General features: G+C 40.0%; 1 protein-coding gene across 2 annotated transcripts in view; it reads right to left on the bottom strand.

Annotated features, from left to right (window-relative positions):
• Positions 1 to 27,581, bottom strand: part of PDE7B (phosphodiesterase 7B) — a 358,034-nt gene that overhangs the window by 211,124 nt on the left and 119,329 nt on the right. The window lies entirely within an intron of this gene.

Raw genomic sequence — 27,581 nt, forward strand, 5'->3', positions numbered from 1 at the left:
AGCTACTTTCTACTAGGCACCCTGGGAGACAGCACATGATGACTTAAGTAGTTGAGTCCTTGCCACATATGTGGGGGACCAGGATGGAGTTTTGGGCTCCTGGCTTCTGTTTGGCCCACTTCTGGCTGTGCCTGGCATTTGGGGAATGGAACAGCAGATGGGAGCTCTCTATGTGTCTCTCTCTGTCTCTGTCTTTTTGTCTTTTGAATAAAATGACAATAAAAATAAGAGAATTTTAAAAGATGGGTTAGGTGACCTCCATTTTACTAGTTAAGCTCTCTGAATGTTTTTTCATAGAATGATCTTGAGAGTGATCTAGAAACATGAAAAAGAAAAAAAATAAAAACAATGGAAAACTGTCCTTCACCTCCCTTGGGGTCTGTTTGACTTCCTCTCTGCTCAGCTAACAGGTGTCTTGTCCCTGCAGGATGTCCTCAGGGAGAGGTCTGAGCTGAGCACCCAGCCATGGTCACTGGATAAACAGTCAAATTGGCCCCTGAGTGCCATCATGAGGGCTGAGCGCCTTCTGTGACAACCAGAGGACCCTCACCGTACTCTCTGCTCCTACATCTTCCCCACGTGGCTCAGGAAAGCACATGGCGAACAGTACTTGAGGAATAAAGAGTTAAAGTTCAGAAGGAATTACTTTTAGATATTTAGTCACTCTTGATAAAAATCTTTCTAAGGGAGTACATAGTTCCCTACTCTTTGAAGGGAACATCAAACTCATTTTTAACTAGTTTGGTGATTGGAAATGTAGTAAATTGCTGTATGTGGATTTCTAAAGTGTCTGCTGCAGGTTTGATTTCTGTACCACCACCATTTGTGAGGTCCCCAGGGATAGTCTTTGTTTTCCTGTAAGCAATCTTCAGCTCCCACAGTCACCAAGCTCTGCTTTTTCTCTTGCCACAGGCACTTCACCTGCTGGAGACATCCCCTCCTGCTCATTACAACATCTCCCCATTGGGAGGGTCACTTTCAGATCCATTTCTCAACCACCCCAGTCCAGGCCATGCACAAACCATGGCACCTAAGGAATCTCCATGGAGGATCACATGACCACTTGAGATTTTCGTTTTCTTGTTTCTCATAGTTGCCACGTCCATACGTTGTAGTCTTGACTCTCCTTTAAAATCTACCCCTTGTTTTTAAAGCTGTTTTCATTTGGGAGCCTTGCAGGTCTTTTAAGTCTAATGCATCGAAATTAGAATTCTTCTTCTCACTTTCCCCACTTCCTTATCTCAGTTAGGGCCCCACAGAAACACTAAACCTGAAAGGGTTCTCCTTTCATGGGGAAATTCAAACGTGCCTGCATGCGCCTCTGTGATGGCCTTGAGTAACATAGGGTCATGTTCAAAAGCAGGAGGAAAGGGGCTGGCTTTGGGAGTCCAAGCCTCTCTTTGAAGGGCCTGCTCTCCCCTTTCCCCATGGCTCATGCCCTTCTCGGTGAGAAGGAGGTACTGCTGGAGTCTGCTCTCTGAGTGTGGGAGGGCAGAGAGGAAAAGCTGATAAGGGAAGTGACAGAGGAACACTCTGGCACGTCTCTCTTCCCCACTGGGGATCCCCAAAATGGAGGGGGAGGAACGGTGGCCTGGTGCACTTGGCTGCTTTGTATTTAAAAGGAAGAAAAATGATATTAGCTGCCAACATTTACAAATCAGCATGCTTTACACAGACATCTGCTTTTCCAGATTTTCTTGAAGAAAAAAAGAATGAGTGGATTTGGCCACCTGGAGCCTGCATTCCCTGGCAGCAGAGTGCGGCAGGGGCTGAGCAGCGGCTGCCGGCTGTAGGTGGCGCACTTATGCCCCAGGTGTCCTCAGAGCCCCCGCTGTGTTACTTATTGCATGCAGGTGGCTTCACACTTAACACGTGCCCCTCCTGGCATTAGAGCACATGGTCTCCAGGAGAAGAAGCCTCAGAAAGGGCCTTTTGGAGATATGCAAGTCCACACTGTCTCCTCGCTCCGTCTTGTGGACACTAGTCCTGGACACACGCTTACTGAGTTGACATGATTTTGAACATTTAGACCAGGAAAGTTTACAGCAGAAGGACTCTAGATTCCCATGCTAATGGTGGTTGTATAGCCATGAGAGGTAAATTTTGATTTAGTTCAAGGGCAAGAAGTATCTGTTGCATATTCACCACATGTTGAGAATACACTTTCTGGGATTTAAATGCCTAGTCATTTTATAAGACACTTGAGAAATGACACACACTTTGCAGTCACCCAGCCTGTGAAAGAGAACCTGAGATTGCATATATTTCATTGACTATATCCAAGTTTGTACATCTGAGTCATTTGGGGAGAAATGGTCTACTTCTATTTCACTGCACCTGCTACACAGAACAACATTCTAGTCCTTGAATATAAATCATTAATTTTTTCTGCTGCAATTGGTTGGATATTTCTCAGGGTCAGTGTCTTAGGGAATTTATAGTATATCCATAAAATAAAAATAAGAAAGGTCTAGTATTTTGAAGATGAAGAAGATAAAATAAAATATGTATACATGTGGTTAATTGGTATGAAGGCAGAAATTGACAACATTTAAAATATTACAGGATTATTTTGAGGATTAATGAAGTAATGCATGGAAAGCACTTTTCACAGTCTGGCAATTAACATGTCTCCAAAAAGTTATATTTAGCTATAAATAATCAAGTACTATAGCTGGTAGTTAGCCTTGATTTGGAGTATATTTTGAATTACTTAATGAAGGCACTTCAAAAAACTCATGGGAAAGATAGAAATAAAAGATCGGTTTATTTTGGCACATTTTTTTTGAAATCCATGCATAGTTTTTCTCACAATATGTATTTTTCACAAACTTCTTAAAGATTCCTCATATTACCAAGATATTAAGAGTGGGTTCTTTTCCTTCACTGATTTTAGTCAGTTTGTAATTTCTGAGTCTCGCAAGAGGGCCAAGTCTCCTGTGGGCATAGACACTGAATCACCTTCCTGCTCTCAGGAGTGGGGGCCCGAGCAGCCAGGTAGCATATGTAGCTGGTGGGACCTTGGCTTGGTAATTGCACTCTACTAGGCTGCTAAACTGCCAGGTCTAAGGCCATCTTCCAACAAAATGTAATTTATTATAAAAAATAAAGGGTAATATTAAAACCAGCTCGATGAGGATATATGAGAGCCAATGGGTACCTGAAAAAATGCTTTATGTCACTAATCACTAGGGAAATGCAAACAAAAACAATATCATTTTATATGTGTCAGGATGGCTATTATCAAACAAACAAACAAACAAACAAATGTTGGTCACAGTTTAGAGAAACCCTTACCCCTGTACATTCTAGTGGGAATGCAAAAGTAGTGCAGCCACTTTGGAAAATGGTATGTGAATTACTCTAAACATTAAAAATAGAGCTACCATATGATCCAGCAATCTCACTTCTGGGTATTTATCCAAAAGGACTGAAATCAGGACATTGAGACATTAGTATTCCCTCATTCTTTACAGTGCTACCACAACAGCCATGGCGCAGAAAAACAACTTAGTGGCCATCGCCAGATGAATGGATAAGATGAATGTGGCACATACATACAATGAAATAGTATTCAGCCTTGAAAAAGAAAGAAATTCTACAATATATGACACCTTGGATGAATCTTAAGGACATTATGCTAAGTGAAACAAGCCTATCACAGAAAGATAAATGTTGCGTCATGTTGCTCATATTAGGTATCTAAAATAGTCAAAGTCATGGAATCAGAGGCTGGAAGGCATCTATCAGGGGTTCAGGGGAGAGGGAAATGGGCACAGTCCAGCAAGATGAACAAATTCAAGATATCTACTGTATAGCATTGTACCTATAGTTGATAATATTGTGTACTTCAAAATTTGTGAAGAGGGTAGATCACCTGCTAAGTTCTTATCTCAACAAAGTTTAAAAATTAACTAGACTATGTTATAAAATCCATATATAAAATAAATCTTCAAGCTTTTGAGGATTGGAAGATTTTTTAAAGGTTATTAAATATCACTATTTATAAAGATTTGTTTATTCATGAATAAGAAACAGAGAGAGAGAGAGAGAGAGAGAGAGAGAGAGAGAGAATTCTCACCCTTTGGATCACTCCCTGAATGCCCACAATGGCTGAGACTAGGCTGGGCCAAAGCCAGGAATTGGGAACTAAATCCAGGTCCAAATGAGTGGCACGGATCCAAGTATTTGGGCCATCATCCGCTGCTTCCCAGAGTGCACATTAGCAGGAAAGCTAGATTCTAAACAGAGCGAGCACTTGAACCCAGGCCCGTTGCTACAGAATATGGGTTTCCCAAGTTGTGTCTTGATCACCAGATCAAATGCCTGCCCTGGAAGATTACTTTAAAGACAATTTCTGCATTCTCTTCTGCATATACCCACACCAATTCCAGTTTAGCTACGCCAAAAATGTCAGAACTGTCATCTGTCTGCCTTGGGTTTCCTTTCTATTTAGTTCACTGATGGTCAGAAAAACCTCTTGTTTTATTTCATTGAGCGGCACAATTTGATGCAACAGTGGTAACTAAGATGGTTAATTTTTGACCAACTGAATACTGATTTATAATGCAGACACTGAACTTATTATTTTTAAAATAAAAATTCCTGGAAAAAAACAGTACTTCCCATCCAAACAGTTCTAAGAAACATAATGTTCTCTTTCTGTGTGTGTGTGTGTGTGTGTGTGTGTGTGTGTGTGTAGGGGTGGGTTAGCATATAAACACACTGACTTCAAAGATTTCCATCTTGTTTTCATATAACCTAAATGAGATTAGATGACTTGTGATTTATGCTACCACAATCTTCCGTTGCTTCCCACTTTAAATAAAAATATGGTTATAATTAAAATCACATGAACTTCAATTTTTTAGCTTTTAAAAAATAAGATGGATGACTTGATGATTGTCAAAACAGACTCCCAAGCATCCTCATGGCATCAAAGCCTGTGGCCCTTGAGTTGCATGGCTAGGGTATACTTATGCCCACTTATCTACTGTGGTCAAAACAACAACAACAGCTGCAGCACAACAACAACACAACTGCCACAATGAATATTTACATAAGGTTTAATGCTTTGCAAAGTCTTTTATTTGTATTTTTAATGTGTTTGGACCTCATAGCTGCCTGGGGTGGGGGTGTAGTAGGTGCCCTGGCTACTCTAATTTCCATTTAGAAATGAGGAAACTAAGGTTGAGGGAATGACAGGGACTAGCTCAACGTTGTACAACTAATAAGTGAGAGTTAGAACTCTCATCATTCTCTCTTCGGAATTCTCTGGAATTCTGGTCCAATGGTCCTTTAACTCTCCAACTCAATACTGTTATAACTTTCTTGGTCCAAAAGAAAATGTTTATTTACTTCTTTGAAAGGCAGAGTGATATATAAAAAGGGACACACACACACACACAGAGAGAGAGAGAGAGAGAGAGAGAGAATCTTATCCACTGATTCATTCCCTAAAGGCTACAACAGCTAGGCCTGGGCCAGGCTCCATCCTGGTCCCCCACATGGGTAATGGGGACCCAAGCACTTGGGCCATTTTCCACTGCCTCACCAGGCATATCAGCAGGGAGCTGGATTGCCAGTGGAGCAGCCAGGATTCCAGTGCTCTGATAGGGGATGCCAGTGTCTTAGATGGTGGCTTAACCCACTGCACTACAATGCTTGCCCTAAAACAAAATTTTCATTCTACACCGTCTGTTCCGATATCAGAGCTTTTACACATGGTCTCAATGCTGTTCTCTCTCCTTGGAAGGCATCCTCCCTACAGTGTTACAATTGACTCCTCCTCCGAGAGGGTTTGCCTACAACAGGCATCCTCCTCACTGCCCTCACTGTGTTAGTTTGCTGGGAGTTGCTGTAACAGAGTGCCACAAACTAAGTGGCTCAACAATAGAAATGTATTGTCTCATGACAACAGATTTAGAGGCTTCAGGTTCAACATCAATGAGCTGGCACAATTGATTCTTTCTGAACACTCCTTCCTTGGCTTGTACATGGCTCACATGAAGGTGCAGACGTATGTCTGTGTGTCTAAATTTCCCACACATGTTGGATTAGGATCCACCCTAATGATGCTACTTTCACTTCATTACCTCCCTAATGAGATTTTCTCCAAATAAGATCACATCCTGAGCTACTTGGGACTGGGACTTCAACATAGGAATCCTGGGGTGGGAGGAAGGAGAGACATTTCAGTCCACATTGCCCAGTTTTGGGGCCATCCAATCCTTCACCTTATCCTCCTGTCCTTATCTCAGTTAATTGTTGATTATTTTCTAGTTGCTAAGTCTGAACCTTCCCAATTTTCTCTTTTCTTCTGTTCACTACATCCAGTTCGTTAGCAGGTATTATCAGCTCATCAACTCTAACCTTCAAAATATTGCCTGACTGCAAAATTCTCACTACTCAACCACAGTTTCCTTAGACCAAACCACTCATTTCCTGCTCAAACCAATGCCATTGTGCTTTCCTAGTGCACACACAAAAATCTATTTTCCACCCCACAGCAATAGTGACTTCTTTAGAAGACAAATTATGTCACATCATTTCCTGTTCAAAACACCAGATTTAGGATGAAATTTGAACTCTGTATCATGGATTAGGAACTTGATATTCAACTTGTATTTCAGGGACTGGCAGCTTCAGCACCACATGGGAGCTTATTAGCTATACAGGACAAAGGGCCCCATTTGGGAGTTTCTGAGTCCCAATCAGGATTTAAACAAGATTTCTAGGTGATTTGTGTGTGTTTTAAAGTTTGAGAAACATTTCCCTTAGAGTACCCTATATGATCTTTCCACTGCTGTATCTTTGAACTATACTTCTTCCATTCTTCCTCTTGTATATCCTGTTCCACTCAGATCTTCTTGCTGGCCCCATTCCTTTTCCTTTCTGCCTTCTTAGGGACTACCTTCCCTAAAGCAGTTAACCTTGCTCCCCACCCGCAACAGCCACCATGTCAGTCTCCACCCCCTTATCCTGCATTGTTTTTCTACAGTCTTACTCACTACCTAATTCACTTAAGTATGTGTTTGCCTGACTTTCACTTCTGTCTACCAGTGAAATGTAAACCTCGTGAAATTCAAGAGCTCTTGTTTATTTTATTCACTGCTGTTTCCTCCCAGGCAGAGAAGAATGATTAACACATAATAGGTGCCCAATAAATATTTGCCGAAACAATAAATATCTAGATTCTTGGTACAAGATAGGTCATTTTTGGGGGCTGACTCAATTAAACATTTTCTCTGGTCAAACACTCTTTTGGGCTGCTGCTGATTGTACCATAACACTTTTCTAGTTCAACACTGTTTTCATAATTTTTCCACTTGGGTTTTTTTTTCTTTTCCTTCTCCCAGATCCCTCTTTTTTCACTGGAACAGCTATAGGGTTCTTTACCAATTATAGCATGTTAATAATGGCCCTGAATGATACAATGGAAGTTTTTACCAAACTTTCCAAAGTAACATGAAATTGTATACACTCAATAATGATTTTATTGTATGCCAGTTATTGGCTGGAGCTTCTGGACTTGAACTTCTGAAATCAAAGAAAGTTTTAAAATTCTAACCTTACTGAAAATTCTAGCAGTAATCTCAGCAGAGATGGAGGCAACATTTCAAGCTCTGCCTACAAGTCAGTGACCTTATCTCTTGATCTGCGAGGCCCCTTTGCTCTCTGATGAGCCAAAGAAGATTCTGGAATATGATCACCTGCCTACAAGTTCTGCTTAGTTTATTATTATAGAGAATTACTTTTAGAAAATACTCATGTATGTATATTTCAAAGCTATGTTAAATTGTGATGCTGCCATCATTTGTTTTAAGATGAATTTAAATGTTTTGGTTTTTTAGGTCTTTCTTCAAAAGCCACAGTGTTCTTGCCAAGTCTTCCAAGAGATGAAGAGGATACTTTCCTCACAGCCCTTGACTTTCTCTGTTCTCAGCTACCTTGGCTTGGGATTTACAGTCATGGTGGGACTTCAAGCTCAGCCCGAGTGGCAGTGACTCCCTTTAGTCATCTTTCACATCCTTTCTTCACTGACTTCTTTCATCTCCTCTTGATCTCGGTCTCCATTCTGCTACCTGCTTTCCTACAGTGTCAGCAAGCATTTTGGGGAAGGTAGATGAGTCAAACCATTCAGGTTCATACAAACTTAAGCATCACTATATTTCAAAAAAGGACAGTTGTGTACAGAGACCCTAGACAGCTCATCAGGAAATTAATTCCAGGGATATTTGTTGAGCAAGCCTGTTTTTGGTCCTAATGGCAGTCAGACTGTATGCTCTGAGCTGAGGTCACAGATTTCAGGGTTCTCTCATTCACAGCAATTTCCTAGCATTCTGCAAGCTGAAATTCTGTTCAATCAGTAAGGTTTCATTGAAGGCGAACTAAAGATCACAGTGGATGCTCGATTACTGTTGGCCAAACTGAATACATAGTTGTATGTTGCATTTTGAGACTATTCTGTATATAACTTTGCCATTCTTAAGACATTCTCACAGATGTTTCCTTGGAGGTTACATGAAAGGGAATGGAGTGGAGAAATGCTGATATTTTCACTTTCTACCTGAATATGTCAAAGAAAGGGCATTAGGGTTGGTCCACAGTTCTCAGACAAAATGGGCCTTAGAGTGGTCAAAGCCTCAAGTGTGAGATATCGATCCAACTCTAATTCCCAGGGCTACAGCACTGCAACTCAAGGGGGCGCTATTTATATTCGAGTCTCGGTCAAGGGCACCGCAGGGGTTGTAGGTGGACAACTTTCCAAGAACCCAGAGTCCCTTCTCTGTCATAAGGGGACTCAGGGACTGGTTAACCCAATTTGCATTTTTAACACCCACTTTAAAAGTAATAGAAAAAGCAGAGATTTCTCTTTCCTTTGGTTTTAATGAAACTGTCTTCGTGAGTAAGCCGTTAAGTAGGCTACCAAAGTACTATTTAAGAAAGGTAGAGAGTCAAAGAGGGAAAATAGAAACAGAGAGAGCCCCTTATGTGGAAAAACAAAGTCACTGGAAAGACAAATCAAGTTATAAACGGACTCCCCTGGGAGGGACATTTTCTAAGGAGAAGATGGTCATTATTTCCTTTCTAAATCCTAACCCTTTAAAGGGTTTAAAGAGATACGTCCTCTGGTTGAACTTTCCAAGTTGGATAAACATTACCATATTATTTATCTGGAACATGTATAATGTATGGCATTCAATCTGTTTATTGTTATTTCCCTAAGTACAGCCTTGCGGTGTTCCTTCCAGGACAATGGGAATGTACTGCAAGCACTCTTTCTTTATTCTGTTAATTTAAAAAAATCAACCTAATGTGTCCAGCATTTCAAAGCGGAAATCATATCATGTGACACCAGGGCTCCAAAATTTCCTCTGCTCCTCATCGCACGCAGAATAGATCCTGAGTCCTCACAATGACCTCCAAATCTGGCTCCCTCCACCTCTCATCTCCCGCTCCTCATTCGGGGTCAGCCACACCGGTCTCCCGGGTTACGAGGGCTCAGTAGGCTCTTTGCTGCTTCAGGGCTTAGGCACACGAGGCTCCCTCCATCAAGGCCACTCACTGCAGCGCCTAGCTGGGCTCCTCTTCTCCACTGGAAGTCACAGCACTTTCACTCCCTTCCCTCCCTTCTTTCCCCAAGGACAAGCCATTTTCTGAAACAATGTAGTATAGCCTGAACATTTCTAATCTGAAAAAATCTGAAATGCTCCAAAAACCCTAAAAACTCTGAGTGCTGTATTGATACCTCAAGTGGAAAATTCCACACCTGATCTACAGGTGCACTAATATTATTATAATAATATAGTATAATATTATAATAATATTGTATAAAATTACTTTCAGGCTAAGTATAGAAGGTGCATATGAAACATAAATAAATCTTGTGTTTAGACCTGGTCCCCTCTCCAGGATATCTCATTATGGATATGCAAATATCCCAAAATTTGAAAAGAATCTGAAATCTGAAATGCATCTGCTTCCAAGCCCTTTATTTAACCTGTACTTAATGTATTTATATATTTAACCTCTACTTAATTTATATATTTCACCTGTACTTCATTTATTTATATATTCACCTCACCCCACTATGATCCTCCAGAATTTAAGTTCCTAGGGCAGAAATGTTTTCTGCTTCATTCAGTGCTATGTGTCTGTCTGGTGCCTAGAAGAATGCACACATTTGGCCGACACTCAGTACCTCTCTTCGTTGGACAAATCCATCGTTATCAGATCATGTGACTATAGAATATTGTATGATAGGAGCTCTGGATTAGCAAGGCTCAGACTATAAGCAAAATATCATTCAAAGCAATATTTTTCTCCCCTTTTCATTAATTTATACTTGACCTTTAGAAATTTTAGTTTATTGTTGTTACTTGACACTGCTTTTTGGAGTCAAAATGATTATAGGTGCAATTTAGATACTATATATTTTTGGGAAGCCACTGAATTTCCTTCCAGTATGATGACTTACTTTAAAAGTGGGCCCAGAGAAAGGTTTTTATTTGAGAAACACATGGATGGCTAAAAGGAATCACAACATACTTAGGTTTTCCTATGAGAAAACAATATACTCAATGCTAGAGCCTGAACAAGACTTGCCTGTCTCTTAGTTTTCAGGAAAGTTCTATCCTGGGGTCTGATCCTGAATAAATTTTAGGGTCTCTTCAGAGCTCATTGGATCTCAACCACACACTGCTGTTTGCTTTTTTCCTTAAAAAAAACTTATTTTTTTAAGTTACCAGTAAGTCTTTTATATGTTTTTTTTTTCTGTTATAAAAGTAATACAAGCTGATGGCAAGAAAGCACTAAAATGCAGAAAAAATAAGACAAATCAGATTTTTCCTACCACTCAAAATTATATACACACACGTATACAACCATATGTTTTTGGAAAAACACACCATACTTGTGGTTCTTTACACAGTTTTTTTTTTTTTTAAATCAGCATCTTCATATATTTGAAACAGACTTTAGAACATACAGAACCATTAAGCATTTCACTGTTTCTCCTCTGAATCATGAAAGCAGGCTAACTGGTTGTCTAAAATATGGGCCCAGTTGAAAAGAAAGGAAGAAAATAGAGTCTTTGAACTTGGAAATATGCAACTGTCTTTTGTTTGTTTCCTAGCTTAGTGAGAGCTGCATAGTCTTTGGATATAACAGAAACATGTGAGGAGGTCCTGTGTGTGCATGCGAGTGTCTGTGCACAAGCATGTGCCTGTGTGTTACATGTGACAATTTTGAGGATCTAAGGAAATTCACACTGCTTTGGTCTGTATTGTACGATGCCATTTGTGTAATGGACCCTTACCCATCCCTAGTGCAATGGATTCTTGATGTGTTCTGGAAGGATTCCATTGGCCACAGAACCACAAACCTCAGTTACTTGACTTTTTATACAGTTTTGCAAGTTCTCTGATAGGTCCTGGGCTGAATGTCAATGGTGGCACTTTGATCCTCAACACAAAGCACAGGACTGCTGGGATCACATTCCTTCTGTGAAGGCAATGGCTATCTCAGAGTGTCTATTTGCTGGGGGGTAAATGTGACTTTGAGATTGAGTTAAATAAAAGCCCTAACTCATCTCCAATGCGTAACAACTGATGTAGTAGTTACCCCAAGTCACGGGTATCATTATGACCTCCTCTCCATTGATGTATATTTCCACCATGGGAGCAAAAGCTTATCAAAGCTTTGACCCTGGTCAGGTGTAGGCTTTAATAAAGCAAATGAATAAGAAATAATTCCCTTAGAAATTAGAGAAATAACCTAAAATTATAATATTAATATTAGTTGTTGACTATTTGGAAAATATAGAGGTTAAAAAAAAAAGGTGAGGTGAGAATAAAAATCATGCATGATTCCACCACCTGGAAAGCCAAAACACTATTTGCACATTTCAAATTAGAGAATTGTAATTTTCTCATTTAATGCAGTTCTGGCTAAAAGTGACACTTCTAAATCCATCCACATACACTCAATACTAAGAGAAACTAATAAGACAAAATGAACATACTTCACTGCTTCTCTCCTGGAGAAAGTGTATATAGTCCATGGAAACAGCACATGAGGGTTAAGCTTAGAAATGCTACATCCTGAGATTTCATTGTAAGGTACGAGACCATTGATGCTTCAGGGTTATATGGCTTCATTGCAATTTTTGCCTTTTAAAAACGCCTTTACTTTTTTGATCAAAATTAAGAGGCAGGTCAAAGACTTCCCACATACTCCCCGAATCTCCATTCGCAGGGTCTCTCCCTTTATCAAGCTCCCCTACGAGAGAGGCACATTTGTTACAACCGGAATCCACATTCACACACTGTGACCACCCAGAGCCCACAGTTCACTTAGGATTCATCTTTGGTGTTGCACATTTCATGGGTTTGGACAAATTTAAATTTGTATCATTACATCATACATACAGATTATTTTCACTGTCCTAAAAATCCTCTGTGCTCCATCTACTAATTACCCTTCATCTTAGCTATAATTTTCATATTATAAACTCAGCTCTACAGAAATGGAAATTAATTTACTCAACAAAAAAGAGGCTTATTTATGAGTCAGAATTTTGGTTATGGTTCTACTGTGAGTAAGTAAGAACATCTTAGGATCATTTGTAAAACACTTATTTCCAAATATTCAACAAAGAGAAACTATTAATTTGGTTTGTGTAAAAAACTCCACAACTCTGTAATGTTCATTGATAATCAACAAATAAGGTAACCATCAGCAACCCGATGATTTGTTTACATAAATGATAATCACGATCTTCATTAGAGGCTATTATAGAAAATGTTTCTATTGAGTGACATGATGAATTATGCATCTCAAAGGTAATTGTTGAGTGTTAAATTATTTATGGGACTTTTAAACACAGCTGGTGGGAGGGTGAACTGGTAAAGCCACTTTGGAAAAGTACTTGGTAGCATCAGTTAAAGCCAAACATATAAATATACCCTATGACCCAATGGTTGCAATTATAGGCAGATATTCAACAGAAAATATGTAATTTTGTGCACAAAAAGGAACATACTAGAATGTTCATGGTGGTATTATTTGTAACAATCCAAAATCACAGATAGCCAAATGTTCATTATCACTGGAATTAATATACAATTTGTCACACACACACGTTGGATATTCTATAGTGGGGGACAAAAATCATTTTCTGTAAAAGGGATACATAGTAAATATGTCAGCTTTGTGGGTCACATGGTTTTCATTATGTGATAGCTATAAATGTGCTGATACCATGCGAAACATAGCCATAGATAATTTGTAAATGAATGAGCATGGCTATGTTCTAATAAAACAGGTGACAGATTTAGACTTTGAGCTGTAATTTGCTGACCTCTGTTCTGCAGCAAAATCAACAAACAAGAATGAGCTACAGCTGTGGGCAACAGCACGGGTGACTCTCCAAGGCAAGCATGAAAGAAGGCAGATGGGAATAAGAATATCCTCTTTAATTCCTTTATGTAAATTTCAAGCTGAGGGAATGCTGATAGAGGTCTGTGAGTCAGAATGGAATCTTGAGGAGGTGATGTGTAGGAGGGGTACAAGGGAAGCTGTACTACTTATCTATCCGTATGGTTTTGCGTGGATATATTCACTTTGTAAAATTTATTGAGCTGTACATGCACTTATATTTGGATATTTTTCAGCATTTAAGCTACATTTCAATTAAAAAGTTTAAAAAAAAAACAAACTAACAGCAGGAAGAGTTGAGAACCAGTAAATACATAAGGTACAATATCAATTGTTGGGGGACATTTGGCTGTTGATAAATATAAGCTCAAGCATATATTTATCATCATCATAATAATACACTAAGTAGTAAATAAGTATTAAATAAATTATTAAATACACTAAGTAAAAACTGTTCCCTTACAGATGCTAACATCTGGGGCTGACACTGTGGCATAGCAGGTAAAGCTGCTGACTGTAGTGTCGGCATCCCATATAAGTACCAGTTCAAGACCTGGCTGCTCCACTTCCGATCCAGCTCTCTGCTATGGTCTGGGAAAGTAGAAGATGGCCCAAATACTTGGGCCCCTGCACCCATGTGGGAGACCCTGAAGAAGTTCCTAGCTCCTGGCTTTGCATCAGCCCAGCTCCGGCCATTGTAGCCATTTGAGGAATGAACCACTGGATGGAAGATTTCTCTCTCTCTCTGTCTTTCTCTAACTCTGCCTTTCAAATAAATAAATAAATCTTTTTAAAAAATGCTAATATTTAAACTGATATCCCAAGAAGCTTTCCCTATAGAAAATAAAGCAAAATAACCAAACACAGTTACACTGTTGTTTTTAAATCAGGTACTTCTTCATTTTCAACGGTACAGGGAAAAATCCTTTATTGTTATGGCCTGGAACCATTCTGTGATCATATGAATGAACTTGTTCCCTGAACTCCTAGAGTCCTGACAGGTAGACGAGGCAGGGACACAAAGTCATCTCCCTCTTACTTGGTCCTTAAAATCCCATGAGAACTAAACCCCTTCAAATTTTTAGTTTTTCTTAAGCCTCTGTGACAATCAAGTTCCAAATATCTCCTAACTCACCCCAAACATGATCCTAGTCTTTCATATATGAGTGCTATCACTCAGAGTCACATCGGGTGTGTAAACACAATCCATGAAGGAAGACTTTCCTTGACACAAAGAGTAAAATGGCAGATGGAAAAAGTTGCTTTCACAGAAGGCTGGCTGGTGAAATTATGAACAAACCCATTCTAGCAGTAAAGTAGTAATTCAGGCATAAGATGTTAAATTCTTCTTGAGAAACATGGAAAAGGTATTTCTGAATTCAATATGTCCTCCCAAATGTTCAATTACTTTATCCAAATATTTGATTTTCTAAAAGAATACAAAATATTGAATTGTGTTTTCTTGGCATTCCAATATAAATTTAAAACATTTTTTAAAGATTTACTCATTTATTGAAAGAGTTACAGAGAGAGAGAGAGAGTGAAACACATGTATACACACACACACACACACACAGATCTTCTGTCCACTGGTTGGCTCCCCAGATGGCCACAATGGCCAGGGCTGGGCCAGGCCAATGCTAAGAGCCAGAAGCTCCATCCAGACCTATCTTGGGCCATCTTCCACTACTTTCCCAGATCATTAGCAGGGAGCTAGATGGGAAGTGGAGCAGCCAAGACAAAAACCGGTACCCATATGAGGTGCCAGTATTGCAGGCTGTGGTTTTACCTGCTATGCCGCAATTCTAGTCCCCCAATATAAATTTAGAAGGCAGCGTGCATTCCAAAAAAAATCTCAGATCTGTAGTATGAGATTATAACTGAACAATGAGGATACTGCTATTCAATAATGTCACAAAATTTTATATCCTATTAGCATGTTTGGCATTATTTTATTATACATTTGTGCACTACATAAGTGATGTTTCAGTTAACAATGGACTGGAGGTATGACATTGTCCTGTTAAATTTTAATGGAGCTGGAAAATTCCTATTGCCTCACCTAGAATTATTTTACTCTTAGATTTAGATTTATTTGAAAGTCAGAGTTACAGAGGAGGAGAGGTGGGGTATGGAGAGAGAGAGACAGTGAGAGAGAGAGAGAGAGAATCTTCCATTTGCTTGTTCACTCCCCAAATGGCTGCAATGGTCAGGACTGGGTTAGGCCAAAGCCAGGAACCAGGAGCTTCATCTGGGTCTCTCATGTGGGTGCAGAGGCCCAAGGACTTGGGCCATCTTCCATAGCTTTCCCAGGTACATTAACAGGGAGCTGGATGGGAAGTGAGGCATCCAGGACTTGATTTGATGTGCATATGGGGTGCCAATGCTGCAGACAGCGGCTTTACTTGCTTCACCACAGTGCCAGTCCCTCCTAGAAATTTTTACTATGCTTTTTTTGTGTTTATATTGCATTAAATACACAAATACCTTGCATTGTGTTATAATAGTCTATGGTATTCAGTGCAGTAACATTTTGTACAGGATAGTGGCCCAGGAGCAACAAGCTACACCACATGGTCTAATCTCCCTAAGTTACAAGTCATAAAACATTTAAAACATTAGCTATAAATCAAAATGTGTTAAACTCAGACATGGTTTACAATCTTGAATTGGGCAAAAATAATTTTATGCATTTGTTCATGGTTCGATACAAGATAACCTGACATTTGTTTTCAAGAGTTTTATAGCCAAAAAGACTCCGTAATTTTGCTAGTGTCTAGGCTAGGCTCAGAGAAGGTGAAATTTGGACTCATCAGTCAGATGTGGCAGTTTTGGAGCTGTGAAAACTGAACTTTCGATACCATCCGTTAGCTACCTCTTGGGAATGGATCTTTTGAAAAGCTAATAACATACCTTTTAGCATTATGGATCCAAAAAATTGTTTAGATGTCATTTACCAGAAATGTAACATAATATTTGTTAGAAATATTTAGATTATGTCTTGGCATTTAGATATAACACAACAGCAATTTATTTGATGGGAATAAATATTTATTCAATACTTTTACATGTTCTTCCTGTGTATCTCTTGCAACATATATATATATATATATATAATTTTATCTCACTCTGACAATGTCTGTATTTTGTGAATGTTTACAATTAATAAATATTCTAAGACCTTACGCAACTACTAAGGCAGACGGTTTGAAATTGAGAGGTTGAGGCAGTTGAAACCGCTCGGAAGCGAGTGTACCTGAATTTCTCCGTGTGAAATAAACAATTCACACTGAGTTCAGTCATAATCAAAAAGACCTCACATTTTTGGGGGTCAAACTTGAAATGACACTTTTTAGGGAACATGATAAAAAAACTACAGTTTGATGCATGCCCACTTTCCTGGGACCACAGATCATGACACCAAGAAGGCTTTGATCGAAATTTATGAAAGGGCAAGGCCAGCATCATGGTACAGTTGGACAAGCAGCTGCCTGAACCCAGCATACCATATCTGAGTCCCAGCGGTTCCAGCTCCGTGCTCAGGTGACTGGGAAGGCAGCAGAAGACGGCCCAAGGGCTTGGATCCCTGCCACTCACACAGAGACCCGAATGAAGTTCCTTGCTCCTGTCTTCATCCTGTCCCAGCCTTCCCTGGCTGTTGCTGCTATTTGGGGAGGCAACCAGAGGATGGACGATCTCTTTCTTTGTCTCCCTCTTTGTCACTCTGCCTTTCAAATCAAAACTTTAAAAATAAGTCTTAAAAAGTTAAATAAAAACCAAGGCATTTGTAAGAGAGGAAAATGAACCAGAGGTGCAGGGTGCTGAGGCAGAAGGGCTTTTTTTTTTTTTTTATTCGCCAGGGGTGGGCGGTGTTCAAGAGACATTGCACCTGGGGCCATCTCCTCCAATTGGAAAGTAGATGCACAGGCACTCCTGTTTAGGCCAAGAAAGGTAAGGAAAGAGCCTCCCAGGAGCACTGTGGGTGAGGGGGAAAGTTGGGGTGAGAGCATAATCTTACACCTTCAGGAGGGAGTATTTTTGGGCTTCATTGAAGTAATAGGTCAACACTGGGTACCAGGGATACAAAGATCAATAAGAGAGGGACCAGAACTGTGTAAGTTAGATGGCGACTTGGAGAAGGGAAGCATAGTAGTCCTCCATTATCCCTGGTTACCTGTGGTCCAACGTGGCCTAAAAATACTACAAGGAAAACCCCAGAAATAAAGAATTCATGTTTTAAACTCCCACATGTGTGCAAGCACTTAGGCCATCTTGCACCCCTTTCCCAGGCCACCAGCAGAGAGCTGGATCAGAAGTGGAGCAGCCAGGACGTGAACCAACACCCATATGGGATGCTGGTGCTGCAGGCAGAAGATTAGACTACTAAGCCACAGTGCCAGTCCCCTGTTGTTAATCCCTTATTGTGCTTAAATAACTAATTAATTTTTTAAAATATTTATTTGAAAGACAGAGTTACATAGAGAGATAGAGAAGAGAGAGGTCTTCCATCCGCTGGTTCACTTCCCAGATGGCTGCAACAGTTAGAGGTGAGCTAATCCAAAGCCAGGAGCCAGGAGTTTCCTCTGAGTCTCCAACATGGGTGCAAGGACCCAAGGACTTGGTCCATCCTCCACTGCTTTCCCAGGTGCATTAGCAAGGAGCTGGATTGGAAGTGGAGCAGCCAGGGTTCGAACCGGCACCCATATGGGATACTGGCGCTGCCAGGCCAGGGCTTTAATCCACTGTGCCCCATGTGCTTAATTTATAAAGTAAACTTTATCATAGGTGCCAAGTATAGGAAAAAAAATAGTATCTATAGGATCTGGTGCAATGCATGGTTTCAGGCACATGTGGGAGTTCTCACAGCATATTTCCTGTGGTTGAAGGGGCTTCTGTAACTCCCAGTATCCGTACGGGAGTAAGGAGTTTGGGAGGGAGTGTTAAGGAAGCCCTCTACATGCAGAGTACCATGAGCTGCCATGGCAGGGGGAGGGGAAGGCAGCTAATAAGAAAGAGGACAGGCTCTTCTTCAGAGACTCCCTACCCCTCTACTGCGTGTTAGGGGCCTATCACTTTGCACTTTTTGCATTTTTCTCATTTTAAAGAATGGACTTTGAGCTTTTGTCTCAATGTTTCTAACCTCAGCAGAGTCCTCAGAACTGCTTCAAAATGTATTGTATTGTATTTTTTTTTTACATCTTCTGTCAGTAGTTTTTGATTTCTTTTTTTTAACTTTTATTTAATGAATATAAATTTCCAAAGTACAGAATATTGATTACAATGGCTTCCCCCCCATAACGTCCCTCCCACCCGCAACCCTCCCCTTTCCCACTCCCTCTCCCCTTCCATTCACATCAAGATTCATTTTCGATTCTCTTTATATACAGAAGATCAGTTTAGCATACATTAAGTAAAGATTTCAACAGTTTGCTCCCACACAGAAACATAAAGTGAAAAATACTGTTTGCGTACTAGTTATAGCATTAAATCTCAATGTACAGCACACTAAGGACAAAGATCCTACATGAGGAGTAAGTGCACAGTGACTCCTATAGTTTTTGATTTCTTAAAGCAGTAGTTTTAAGTTAACCAGCTGCCTTATGCTGGTGTCCACAACTTTGCTCTTTACTCTCGGGGGAATATTGGACTTCCCTTGGCCCTGGGGGTGTGTCTCCATCTCCATACTTCACCTTCCATCAGGACCACCTTCTCTCCCTTGCAGGTATAAGGCTCCCAATCACCCCATTTCTCTTAGGAAAACTTCAGCCCCCTCCTCCAATCTCTCTCCCCAGCATCAAAACATTCTCAACTTTCTCAGCCTAACAAATCCTTCCTGACCTCAGACTTTGACACACAAGCACTGTCATACCATCTCATCATCTGCCTTCTTCTCTTTTCTTTTAAAAAAATTGATGAATTAATTAATGATAGAGAAGAGAGATAAAGTGAGTGAGAGCACTCATTGCTGGTTCACTCTCCAGATCCCCAGAAGAGCAGGGGCTTGTGCTAGGGAAGAGGCTGGGAGAGCCAAGGACTCGGCCCAGGTCTCCCGCATGGGTGGCAGAGACCCAAATACTTGAGCCATCATTGCTGCCTTCCAGGGGGGCCGTTAGCAGGAAGCTGGACTCGGGGGCACCACTTGAACTCAGGCACTGTGACGTCTGCCAGCTTCTTAACCACCAGGCTAATTGCCTGCCACAAGACCTGCCTGTTTTGCCAACAAATTTCTAGACAGAGAGTGTCCCTCCTCGTTAGCTGTCTGTTACCTGGCCCACGCTGCCTCTCCTCTGTCCTTTCACTGACCACATCTTGCTGATGTTACCTTCAGGTTGCTAAATTCAGCCAACACCTTTTAGTCTTGATCTCATTTGATCTGTACAGTATTTCCCATTTTTATCCTTCCCTTCTTTTTGGATCTCTCTCCTCTTGGCTAAGATGGCCAAGACACCATTCTTACTCAGTTTCCTCTCTCTGTCCACATATTCTTTGTCTCCTACCTATCTGGGCTTCCTTAAACTTGCCTTAAACCTACCCATTCCTTCAGGGTGGTGCTTCCAAGTCTCCTAACGTTCATTGCACTTCACTGCTTGCCTTTTACAGGTGATCTCACTGCTGAGAAGTCGTCACCACAACCTTCCAGCAGACCCCTGCATTTACTGTCTAAAGTTTAACTCCTCATTTCCCCACTGCTGCAAATCTGAATTTGTTTTAAGGTTTATTTATTTTGAAAGTAAGAGTTAGAGAAAGAGGGAGGGAGGTAAGGAGGGAAGGAGGAGGAGGGGGAGAGGGAGAGAGAGAGAGAGAGAGAGAGAGAGAATGAATGAATCTTCCAACTGCTGGTACACTCCCTAGAGTTGGAACTTCTGGCCTGAGCCAGACCAAAGTCAAGAGCCAGGAGGCAGGAGCTTCTTCCCTTTCTCCCACATCAGTGCAGGGGCCCAAGCGCTTGGGCATCTTCGGCTGCTTTTCCCAGGCCATTAGAAGGGAGCTGGATCGGAAGAGGAGCAGCCAGGACTGCTACATCCCCATATGGGATGCTGGCATCATAGGCAACGGCTTTACCTGCTATTCCACCGTGCTGGCCCCCTCAGGAGAGTTTCAAAGGCTATACCAACCCATCTTTGACATATGCAGCAAAGCCCTGAGGTGAATCTGTTGTTCTTACAAATGCACCAGTGTGTATCCATTCAGCAAGTAGAGTTTATATTGGACACTAGGCACCTGGATTTGCAGGTGCTAGGAACTAAGCAGTGAGTAAAACTAGATCCCTACTTTCATAGTATTTACATTCTGTGTATATAAATGAGTTGTGGGGAGAGGCTGGGGAACAGTGATGAACACACAAATAAAAATAAAATACATCATTTGGCAACATTTACAATATATCATTTAGTGATATGGGTCACTCCTAAGGGAATGATGGGGATTTTATTATTGCCTTTCCTTGGAATATCCAGGTTCAATTTGTTATCTTTTGACAGATTTAGAAAGTGTTGTCCAGAGGTTTTATTAGAATATGCATATAGCAAGCGTGAATTGATGTGTACAAAAAATAACAATTAGGTGCTCTGTAAGGTTAAGTGAAAATTCAAACTCCTAAAGCATTCTGTGATAAATTAAAATGGAGCAACTTGGTGGGGCTGGTGCTGTGGCACAGTGGGTTAAAGCCCTGGCCTGTAGCGCCTGCATCCCACATGGGCGCTGGTGCTAGTTCCGGCTGCTCCTCTTCTGATTCAGCGCTCTGCTATGGCCTGGGAGAGCAGTGGAACATGGGTCAAGTCCTTGGGACCCTGCACCCACTTGGGAGACCCGGAGGAAGCTCCTGGATCCTGGCTTTGGATCGGCGCAGCTCTGGCTGTTGTGGCCATCTGGAGAGTGAACCAGCGGATGGAAAAATCTCTCTCTCTGTCTCTACCTCTCTCTGTACCCCTTTCAAATAAATAAAATAAATCTTAAAAAGAAAAAAAAACAAAGCAACTTGAAAACTTCTGTCTTAAAACATAGACCTTATTTATTAAGACAAATGCACAAGATAGTCCTTGGAGCTGGCACTGTGGTGTAGCAGGTAAAGCTGCCACCTGGAGCGCCAGCATCCCATATGGGCACAGATTCAAGTCTTGGCTGCTCCATCCACTTCCAATCCAGCTCCCTGCTAATGTGCTTGGAAAAGCAGCAGAGGATGGCCTAAGTGCTTGAGCCACTGCACCACATGGAAGACCTGGAATAAGCTCCTAGCTTCAGACTGGCCCAGCTCTGGCCATTGTGGCCATTTGAGGAGTGAACCTGCAGATGCAAGATCTCTCTCTCTCTCTCTCTCTCTCTTTGTCCTTCTCTCTTTCTCTCTCTGTGATTTACTTTCCAAATAAATAAATAAATAAATAAATCTTTTAAAAAAAGAGATAGTCCTTGAAATACTCTCCTTTTCTTTTAATAACCCATGAAGATAAGGTGCTCATTTCTAAATGGCAAACATGAACTTGAAAATTTTCTCTTCATCTGATCCAAACTGAGACAGTTTAATAATATTCAAAATACAACAAAGCCATGGATTTGTATATAAAAACACTACAACTAATATAAAATGAAATATAGGGCCTTGAAACAAATTACTAATATTAATAAAAATAATATTTATATTTGTAGTACTTTTCAAAGTTTGCTGAATACATTAATATTTATCATCTGATCTTCAACAAAGCTAATAGGTAGATAATATTATTGTTATTACTAATTATTTCATTTTAGAGAAGAGTAAACTGAAGTCTATAGTCTTTAAGTGACTTTCCTATTGGTTTACACTTATACAGTTATTAGCTGGTACCAGGTGTTTAAATGCCCTGGTCATCCTACTACACCACAGTGGCCTCTATGGATACAAGATCTAATTTTGCTTCAACACAGATTGTGTGCTAATTTTTCAGAAACAATATATAATCCTCAAAAGTGTGCACATATAGAAATCAGAGACTGGGGCTGGCAACTAGCCTGGCAGTTGATATAGGAGCTATAAGAGACCCGCATTCCATATGTAGCTCCTGACTCCCGCTTTCTGCTAATGCGGAACATGAAGGCAACAGCGATTGCTCAGGTGATCCAGTTCATGCCGCCCACCTGTGAAGCCTGGGTTGCGATCTGACTCCTGTCTTTGGCTTGGCCCATTTCTGGCTATTGTGGGTACTGGGGGAGTGAACCAGTGAATGTGAGGTCTAGGCCTGTCTTTCTCTCTGTTCTATCTGCCTCTTAACTAACTAAAAATAAATGTAAAAACTTTTAGTCACAGACTGATGCCAGTGATAAGAGCAAAATATTCATTTAAAGAAGCTCCCAACTTATTAAATGGCAAAGTTCCAAGAGAAAAAATATCAATTTTCTATCCTGTAAAAGATGAAAATATTATCTTCTAAAATAAGATACTGTGATATTTGATATCAAAAGAAAATTAATTTATGTACTTAAAAAAAATCAAAGTTAGAGGCCAGCATTTGTGGTGAGGCAGGTCAAGCTGTTGCTTGTGTTGCCAGCGTCCCACACAGGAGTGCAGGGTCTCATCCTGACTGCCCTGCTTCCGATCAAGTTCCCTGCTAAGGAAACTAAGAAAGCAATGGGAGATGATAAAGTGCCTGGGCTCCTGTCACTCATGCCCAGATGGAGTTTTGGGCTCTTGGCTTCAGCCTAGCTATTTGGGAAGTAAACTAGCAGATGGAAGATTCTCTCTCTTTCTCTCTCTCACTCTCACTCTTTCTCCCTTTCTCTCTTGTCCCTCCCTTACCTTTAAATAAAAACTTAGAATTCAAAACATCAAAGTATATATTCTATATTCTAGAACAGGACTATTCTATATTCTAGGACTAAGAACAAAATATACTCTAACTGGGACCAGAACTCTCTTTTATCTGATACTTCTGTCCTGTTCAGTGCTAAGGATAACAAACTTTGTATAATCAGGCCTCAAATTTCTTTCCAATTTATCTTTTTATTCTCCTTGCAGCCTGAAACACTTGCTGTTCCCTCCCACTCCAGAGCTTTCCTGTGTCTGGGCTGGAGAGTGGTCTTGTAGCCCCCTAGAAAGCTGCCACCTTCTCCGCTTTGCGTGTCTAAATCCTCACATCCCAACCAACACATGCTCTACCCACGCAAGTCCCGACACACTTCTCTCATTTCTTTTGCATCCTTTGTCACCGTCAAGCGGGTGTTGCATACATCGGGGTTCAAGATTTGCTAGAGCCCAGCACACTACCTGCAGACAGAAGATGCTAGCCGCATGTCATGTTAAGGAATACTGGGTGAATGCATGTTTCTGCCCATGAGGTAGTACCACACAAGCTTGAGCAGTGTATTTAGTATGTGTAAAGCCGCACCCTTGCATTTGCATGACGACTCAGCTTTCCCGGTGCTTTTCTAAACACTGCCAATACCATCAATAAGTAATTTATTTCTTATTAGTTTATGATTGAGTTTTAAATTTTCAGTTCATCCTATTGAGGATGGGTGCCATTAAGGGCACCCCTCACCGAATGTCTCATTCTATCGCTGGAAAACTCCTTAGGCTAGGAAGGACAGATGTTTCTATTTCCACTCTGCTGGAAAACCACCAATTGAAACACAAAGAGATGAAACAGCTTCCACAAGCACACAGTTAATTTTTCAGCGCTAGTACTGGAAAGCAAGTCTCTATTTGTGTCGAATGTTAATAAAATATTGATTTGATGGGATTCTATTATTCTGAAAATTAGCAATCCATTCAAATGACCAGAAATTAGCAAATTGCCAGGACACTGATGAAAGTGTTCTATGCCATGGCTGGTTGGAAAGTTCTTAGTGTACAATTCAATGGTCATGACCCTCATCAGCATGAAAGGAATCATGAAAGGCACAAGCAGAGCCACTTAATGTGCCAAATGGGAAAAACTGAAACCATGATAAAGAGGAAGGAGAAAGGATTATAAATTACAAATTAAGGCTTACTGTTTGAAAGAATCTCACTGTATGAACAAGGAGAAAGCAGGGATAGAGATACCAAGTCTGATCTGGGATTCCTTCATCAGAGTAAGGTTAACAAAAGATCTAAGTAAATCAACATTAACCATTCTCCATACTTTCTTTAAATACTACTCTGGTTTCTTTTTAATCCATAGGTTATATTTTTAAATTACACTCTTAATAAGTAAAATCTTATTAGTAACTCTCACTGCTTTATGTATTTATTAGGCAAGAATTATTTCTCTTCTACTTCCTCTTCCCTTTCTTATTAGTTCATTATACTCAAAATGCATATATTGCTGTACAGTTGCATAGCACATGATACAATTATACAAACTTCTGAGGCCAATTTGAAATTGAAAGAGATCTTGTGGCTGGATTTTTTTTAAAGGAGATGTGGGGAGCTGGGAATCCTAAACACATTGGTCTAAGCTTGAAAGAAAGAAGAAAGCAACATGTATGACAATTTGATTCTTAACTTGACCCATCCACACTTACTGTTTCTGAATAATTTTAAAGAATATTTAATGTGCAGTGCAGCCAGCTCTACAATGTACCCGTATTTCCCTAGCTCTTAACGAACCCTAACTCTTCTCCTGAAGCCAACAGTGATTCTCTGCAAGAATAATACCGGACAAGAATTTGTTCCCAATTAAAACCGCATCGAATTCAGTGCTTCAGAGCAACTTAAGGTGAATTTTAGACTTATGTTTAATTTAATGTAACACAGCCGAAGTATGGTTTTTGATGAGTATGGCTTATTCACAGAAGTAATGAGGTAGCCAATTCAAAGTATAAAGACTGTGTTTCTCAAAATAGGCGACTCACCAGTAGGAGAGAAATGACCTGTGAATGTGTCCCTAGCTGGTGATCCTCTTCCATATTCCACCTCCCTGAGCTGAAACCAGACCACAGTAAGGATCCAGGCAGGTATCCCAGACCTTGAGTATGGGCGAGCAGGGATAGGGACCTCAGAGGGAATAAGCCAAGGGCTTGACAGTTTAAAGATGTAGCTGCTTCAGGTTGGCCCCCACCAGGGTTCCAAACTTTGGGGTAACATGAAGAGCTTTATATGTTTGGCTTTCTTGTGTGGAAATCTTTATTCATAAAAATATTACAAAATTACCTGCAGAATCTATGCAATGTTCATGGTTGGCAGCACTTATAAAACTTCATAGTCCCTTGAAATGTAAGCAACTCCTTATCCTTTGCTTTTAGAGATATAAAATTTTCACAAGAACTGCCTCAGGAAGTCATAAGGGGCTTGGGCCACTATCCTCTTTTAAAGGAAGCAAAAGCTAATGCCTCAGACTTTAGTGGAGAGGTGTTTTTCTTGTGCTAACATAGATATTTTTCTCTTGAAAAAATGGAAGGTACAGTCTCAGTTTTTATGACTTATATACTCATAACTTGAGTTTATCTTATTTTTTTATGAGTGAATGAACCATTCAACTTGACTTCTTTTTTATCATCCTGCTCCATATTGCTGTGAAATGGCAGCTCTTGGGTAGACATATGATAATAGCAGGTTGATCTATGAATATGGACATTCATGATAGTTTTATTTTGGTATTCTGTCATCCAAGATTTTAAAGGACTTTATAACTGTTTGAATTAAATCTGGCAGTAAGTCTCTCTAAAAGATAAGCAGAAGAAAGTATAAGGCTCCCTGGTTATAAATGCCTCGAGGGAACATATTTTACCAAAAGAGTAGCTCAGGCTCCCTAAATGCAATATTATCTTCAAATGTCCTAATGATATTTACTTTCTATTTTAAAGGGAAGCATACATTTTTTTCTTCCTAAGTGTCCTCAAATTAATGAAAATTTCCATTTTCATGGTTCATTTATATTATTCAGTTCTTTATCAATAAGAAAATAGAAATCTAACAAACTACAGAAATGTACAAGGTCAATAACCAGCAGCTTATTCATAGTTATTGTCAAGGATATCTATATTTTGAAAGGGAAGGCATCTTTTAAATACTTTGAATCAATGACACATGGATTTTGCCTGCCACATAATAAGTACTCAATCAGTTGCCATTGTTATGACAGTGTTAGTAAAACAAAACTGATTTCTATGCATATATTTCTAGGTTTTGAAATTTTGTGCAATCTGGAAGCATCATTAGAGAGACTTTTTGTGGTCAGGAATGTTTTCTGGCTGCTATGTAAACTGCACCTCATAGTGTAGAAGAAATTGAAAGAGAATTGCTCTTACTAGAAGTGAATTCTGTAGACAGTAGTACACAGTCTATTGTTGTCCCTCTTCTAACTACAGATTAATGACACAATTTACATGGGAGTGCAGACACAGGACAATTTACTCAAAATAGATTATGTGCTCATGTGCTTAAATGCATCATGAGTTACAAATTGATTCAAGTTGCCAGGTCAAGTGGAAGCTACAAATAATTAATATTTTAGTGGCATTAAGTTATGTGTAGTATTAGATCATTTGCTTCAAAGTCCCTTTTGGTTAAATGGAGATTAAAACAGCAAGCCGCATTTGGTCATGGTAAAAATTGAATGAGATAATTTATGAATAGATCCAATGTTGTGTTGGGATAGTTTCCCAAATCTGAGGTTAGAACATATGGCTGGACCAAGGAATCATTTTCTTTTCTACCTACTTACCTTCCTTTCTACCTGTCATCATCTATGTCACTTATCCGTGCTTCTACCTAGCAGCCTAACATACTGATATTTTTCAGACATGTTCATGGTTAATGTAAAGGAATATTGGATATTTGAAATGGATGTATATGTGCTATGTTGTATTCATTGTTCACACACTTTCAGTAAAATACTCATTTTCCAATGGATGATTCACTTTACAGCCACCATCTTAATTAATATAAAAATGCATGAGAGCCACAACAGAGATTTAAAGCAATATGGAAAGAAAACATGAAAGATCAGAAGAATAAGAAAACATGGTGCCTGTTTCCTGCTTGTTTTTAGAACATGAACAACATTTGATTACTTGCTAAATAATTATTTCAAATTATAAATTACCCTCATTATTTCCTGCCTCCACCTCTCTTATTTATTGTCTGCTTTTGGGTCATCTCACTGGTAACCTAAGGTGCCACCATATGAGATGACTACAGTAAACAAAAGATAGTAAAATAAATCATCTTGTACTTGGTTTAGGAA

This window comes from Oryctolagus cuniculus, chromosome 5 (assembly GCF_964237555.1).
Source record: "Oryctolagus cuniculus chromosome 5, mOryCun1.1, whole genome shotgun sequence".
Lineage (NCBI taxonomy): Eukaryota > Metazoa > Chordata > Mammalia > Lagomorpha > Leporidae > Oryctolagus > Oryctolagus cuniculus.